The sequence below is a fragment of the Balaenoptera physalus genome (genome assembly GCF_965194825.1).
Source record: "Balaenoptera physalus genome assembly, contig: SUPER_7_unloc_2, whole genome shotgun sequence".
NCBI classification, from domain to species: domain Eukaryota; kingdom Metazoa; phylum Chordata; class Mammalia; order Artiodactyla; family Balaenopteridae; genus Balaenoptera; species Balaenoptera physalus.
In genome coordinates this window covers 643,059-649,029 of record NW_028126533.1, presented here as the reverse complement: position 1 = coordinate 649,029, position 5,971 = coordinate 643,059, and positions in this window count along the sequence as shown.

The following is a 5,971-nucleotide window of genomic DNA, read 5'->3' as shown; positions in this document are numbered from 1 at the left end:
GGAAATAAATATATCATTACCAAAATTAAAGTTTATTAGAAGGAAAGAAGAAGTAAACAAAATCCTTTCCTAAAATACAGAGCAAAAAGCAGGTTTTTTTAAAGGTGAAAGTAGTTAAAGGACATGGAGGCTTAGTTCAAGAGGTCTTATACTGGAGTTCCAAGAGAGGAACAGAGAAAATTAATATGAAGGAAATAATAGAAGAAAAAATTTCAGAATCAAAGATCAGCCTTCAGGGGCTTCCCTGGTGGCGCAGTGGTTAAGAATCTGCCTGCCAATGCAGGGGACACGGGTTCGAGCCCTGGTCTGGGAAGATCCCACATGCCACGGAGCAACTAAGCCCGTGAGCCACAACTACTGAGCCTGCGCGTCTGGAGCCTGTGCTCCGCAACGGGAGAGGCCGCGACAGTGAGAGGCCCGTGCACCGCGATGAAGAGTGGCCCCGGCTTGCTGCAACTAGAGAAAGCCCTCACACAGAAACGAAGACCCAACACAGCCAAAAATAAATAAATAAAAAAAAAAAAAAAAAAAAAAAGATCAGCCTTCAGATTAAACAGACATCTGAACATGAAGGTGAATTTTTAAAAATCCTACTGCTAAACATAGTCTTAATATAATTTCTGGAAGTCTAAAATGAAGAGGAAATATAAAAATCTTCCGGATGGTGAAAAAAGTGACAAACGGACATGAATTTTATTGGCATTTGTCTATGTATCAGTAACACTAGACGCCAGAAGAGAATGAAATGGTGCCCTTATAATTCACAAGGAAGTAATTCTGAACCTAGAATTCTATGTCCATTCAAGTTGCAAACAAGCTTGAGGACAAAGAATCAGAAAATTTACCTTCTAACACTCTTCCTTTAAAACTCACATGAGAGGGACTTCCCTGGTGGTCCAGTGGTTAAGAATCTGCCTTCCAGCACAGGGGACACAGGGAACTAAGATCCCACATGCTGCAGGGCAACTAAGCCCCGATGCAGCGAAATAACTCACTAAATAAATATTTTTTTAAAAAATCACATGAGAGGGGCTTCCCTGGTGGCGCAGTGGTTGAGAATCTGCCTGCCAATGCAGGGGACATGGTTTCGAGCCCTGGTCTGGGAAGATCCCACATGCCGCAGAGCAACTGGGCCCATGAGCCACAACTACTGAGCCTGAGCGTCTGGAGCCTCTGCTCTGCAACAAGAGAGGCCCACGCGCCGCGATGAAGAGGGGCCCCCACTTGCCGCAACTGGAGAAAGCCCTCGTACAGAAACGAAGACCCAACACAGCCAAAAATAAAAATAATAAATAAATAATAAATACAAAATTTAAAAACAAAAACATAAAATCTGGAAAAAAGTTGAACACCTATATATCCACTGCAGACTTTACAATTAGTATTAAAAAAAAAAAAATTACATGAGAATCTTCACAGTAATTCAAGGAAAGGGGAGAGATGGGATCCAAGAAACAGTATATCCAACCTAGGATTCTGTGAAAAGAAATCCAAGGATGGCATCTCTACAGCTTGGAAAGTATAAAAATAAAGCAGAAAGCCAAAAGATTCTCCTCCTAAAAAAATATCTCTGCAAGAAGAGCTGATTCATTTCAATAGAAGCTGATTCCATTCAATAGAAGGTATGAGGTAGAAGCTAGAAAATCTTCATGATATAGAAGGTGTACATGTTTCTTTTCTGAACCTATATTCAAAAGAGCTAACTGGAAAAATTCCAAGCCCAAAAAAACTTTACAAGACAATAATGGTCTAAATATGTAGCCAATTAAAATAAGGCATGCCGTTAATCTTATGGGAGTGTAGGAAAGGAAACCCACTTCACCTTGACACTTGGCGATGGCCTCTCCAAGAGTTAAATGACATTAGCTTTCACTCTCAAGTTAGTGATATAAATTCCTCTGAGGTTCTCTTCTCCTGAATTGTTTCTACCAAGAAGAATATTTCCACAATCTTACTTTATAACAGTTCTAAATTTTAGACCTAACCTATAGACAAAGCTTGAAAGACCTGATTCTAGTTCTAAAGCCAACTGAAAATGCGGTAACTCCTGTCCATGTAAAAATAATAATACGGCTGAAAGAAGTCGGGAGGGGGCAGAGAGGGTGATGCTGGGCCTCTCAATTCCTTCTCAGCCTAGTAGAGAATAAAGAGATACCACACACAAAAAATAGCCAAAATACATAAATTTAAGTAATATTACCTGAAGTGAACATTTACTACTAACAAAACTCAGGAGGTGAGAGGTAAGATTTATGTAGGCTAGACTGTTCTTTTTTCATCACTCAGAGTCAAGTGATACTGTCAAAAATTTATAAGTCACTACTTACAAATTTATGGTTTAGAAATTTGAAGGAAACCACCAAAAAAACAGACATGGTTAAAAATTGCTAGTTCCAAGGACTGAGCTGAGAGAGATAGAAGATGTTTACTCTTCACTTAATAGATTCTTGACCATTTCCATTTCTGGAATGTTTTCTCCTTTTAACAATGATAAAAAAATAACAAAATGATGGCAATATTTTAAATAAATCTGTTAAAAATGTAAGGCCAATAAACAAAACCAATTAAGTATAAACTTGGTATCTGCATTTCCCAACTCTGTAAACTGATTTCTTCTGGAACAGGGTGGAGGGTAATAAAAAATGTGGGCTTTGGAGTTGGATAGACTTGAATTTCAGGTTTAGCACGTACTAGTAAAGTGATCATGGGCTTAATTTACCAAACTTTTCCAAGCCTCAATTTCATCAGTCACAAAACAGTGAAAAAATTTAGCTTGAAGCATTGTTATGACAATTTAAAAAAAGATTGTATATTACAATGCATTGATGAGATAATCTATAATAAAACTTGAAATGAGATAAAGGATATATTAAAATATGTGCCAAGCACATATTAAGCACTCAACAAAGTTAGCTGTTATAATCATTAACCCTCAGGTCGCTATCTTTGGGGTATATAGTTGGCAATTCAACAATAAAATCCAAGGTAATAAGAGCATTGTATTGCTAGGCAACTACAATAGAGACAGTTACTAATCGGGTATCTTTTGTGCCTCCTGGGGCAGTGAGTCTCAAATTCAATACGCATAGGAATCACCTGGGGTTCTGGTTATAAGGGCACATTCTGATTCAGTGCATCTGCGATGAGGTCCAAGGACCTGCATCGCTAACGAGCTCTCACGGGATGTCAGCACTGTGTTCCAGGGACCACACTCTGAGTGGCAAGGCCCTAGATGATGGAATGGGCTGGCAAAGGTATCTACAGATGTTCATATTACAAATCTATAAGGCTGAATTTTTTCTTCTTTAAACAAGATAACAATGAATAGATGTATCTTGCTCTTTTATGTTCAGAAACTACGTTAGATGATAAATGCATACAGAGTAGAGGGATCTTCTATAAAAGGTCAGTGTGTCCACCAGCTCTTGTCACTCTGTACTCCCCATGGATCTGCCCTTGGATTGGCTGATGCAGTCACCATGTGAATGGATTGACACTGCTTGACCACCTGTGAGAGGTCACATGCCAGCGATGGAACAATCTCTCGTGCTAATTTATTCTGGACCTCTGCTGCCTCGGAAAATTGCGCGTTAGAGTATTTTCACAAGTGTTATTACGGTAAATCATTTGGGCTGACATTTTAAGTATTTCATGTTTACAACCCCTTTGCAAAGGGATTTAGCAACGTCCAAAAAGTAGATATGCACTTGCCCTTTGAACCATTTCCAGGTTCTCATTTCTAGGACTCTACCCTGAGGCTACCCTTTTGTGGGAGACAGAATAATGGTGCCCCAAAGATGTCCATGTCCTAATCCCCATAGCCTGTGAATATGTTAACCCTACTTGGCAGAAGGGACTTCACCGATGTGAGTAAATTAAGGATCTTGAGATAGGGAGATTATCCTGAATTAATTAGGTGGGTTCAATGTCATCCAAGGACCCTTAAAGTAGAAGAGAGAGATCAGAATAATGCGATGTTCTCCATCCACCATTGCTGGCTGTGAAGATGGAGGAAGGGAGACAGGAACAAAGGAATGTAGGTGGTCTCTAGAAGCTAGAGAAGCCAAGGAAGGGCATACCCCCTAGAGCCTCCAGAAGGAACACAGCCCTGCTAACACCTTGCTTCCAGCCAAGTGTGACCGACTGCAGACTTCCGACCTCCAGAGCTATAAGATAACAAATGTGTGTTGTTTTAAGCCATTAGGTTTGCTGTAATTTGTTACAGCAGTAATAGGAAACTAATACACCTTCCACAAATATGAAATAGCATAGGCATAGGACATCACTGTGGTTCTATTTGTAACAGCTAAAGATTGGAAACGACCCAAATATCCATAATTAGAGACTAGTTGAACAAATACAGTGGCATGCTCTGCACCTGTAAACAAGAATGAGGAAGCTCTCTATACCTAATATGAGCTGACCTTTAGGACATATTTTCAAGTAGGAAAAAACAAGATACAGAACACTATGGATTTTACCTTTCAAGTAGGAAAGAAAGAGAAATAAAAATATAGATATGTTCCTTTTTCATAAAGAGAAACACTACAGGGTAGGCCAGAAATAAATTAATAAAAATAATTACTTATGGGGTATGTGATGAAGAAGCTAGGGAAGGAAGCAAGATATCCCTGAGAATATATCTTTTAATATATCACTTTGACTTTTGGGCCAGGTACACGTTTTACATATTCAAAATATAAAATTATATTTAAAAATAATTTAAAATAAAATTAAAATATTCATATTTAATTTTAATAGTTTTCTGCCTACGATTTACATTCTAAAACCTTCCCTAGACTTACTCCGCTGCTAATGGAATTCTATCCCAATGCAAAATAAATACTCTAATCGAGAAACTGTTTCCTGACACAACTGGCAAAATCACAGATTGCTGGTGGGTTAAGATTGACCATTTCTGCTGATTTTGCTGTTTGTTAAACCATATTCTGACATTACGGACCTAACTGACAGGCTATGGGACACACGGTACACCACTTGCAAAGCAAATAGAGAAAACCAATTTCATAGAGCTAGCAACGGCGCCATCTGGTGGCAAAACCTAAAGCTATAACTTAAAATTGAAGTACAGATTCTTTTTGAAGTGGTATGCTCTTTTATACTGAAATTATACTATATGTGGGGAAAAAAAGCAACCAGAAATGGCTGGTAGTAAGACCTTATTAACTCCTGTGTGAAACTGAGGTGACTCTTAGTACACGATACTGATATATTACATTTAAAAATGCATTTAGCTTGCACAAAATCCTTATTGAAACTCAAGCAACAAGAAGCAATTTTGAAAAAAATTATTTTAGTGTCAATTATAGACATGCCAAATCTATTTTCATAGTTTTTAAGATCCATGTTATAAAAATGCAGCCAGTTTCAGTTTAAAAAACAAATAGCCAGGATGATTTACACAACGATTTCTGATTATCCAGGTTCCTAAAAGGGAGAGATAGAAACCAGTACCACATCCCAGAAGGGTCTAAAGTACTGAATAAAACACACCTCATTTGTTTTTCATTCTTCCTTTCCCAGTACTGGCCAATAATAAAATTATTTCCATGTTCAATTCTTATCAAAAATAGGAGATTTTCTCTTTCTTTTAAGATGACTGTTTACATATAAAATTACACTATAGAAGTGAGGCAATTAAGCAATTTGGAGTAAACATAACTTTGCTTTAAAAATCTTAAAATAATTGTCATAAAAACACTATTTGGATAATTGCTTCAATCGCGCCAACAACCAAGTTGCTGTGAGACGAATCAATTCGATTCAAAAGAAATTTGTGGAGCACCTACTGTGTGCCCTGCCTGACCCTGATTCAGGTACTGGAAGGGCTAGCGGAGGTGCCTAAGAGCCAGGGAAGCTTCTGTAAAGTTCACTGGAGAGTTGGCAGTTAGTGGTGTGAAGGGCGGGGCTTGCGGTTGAAGAGGGCAGAAACAGACAGACGTGTAAGACT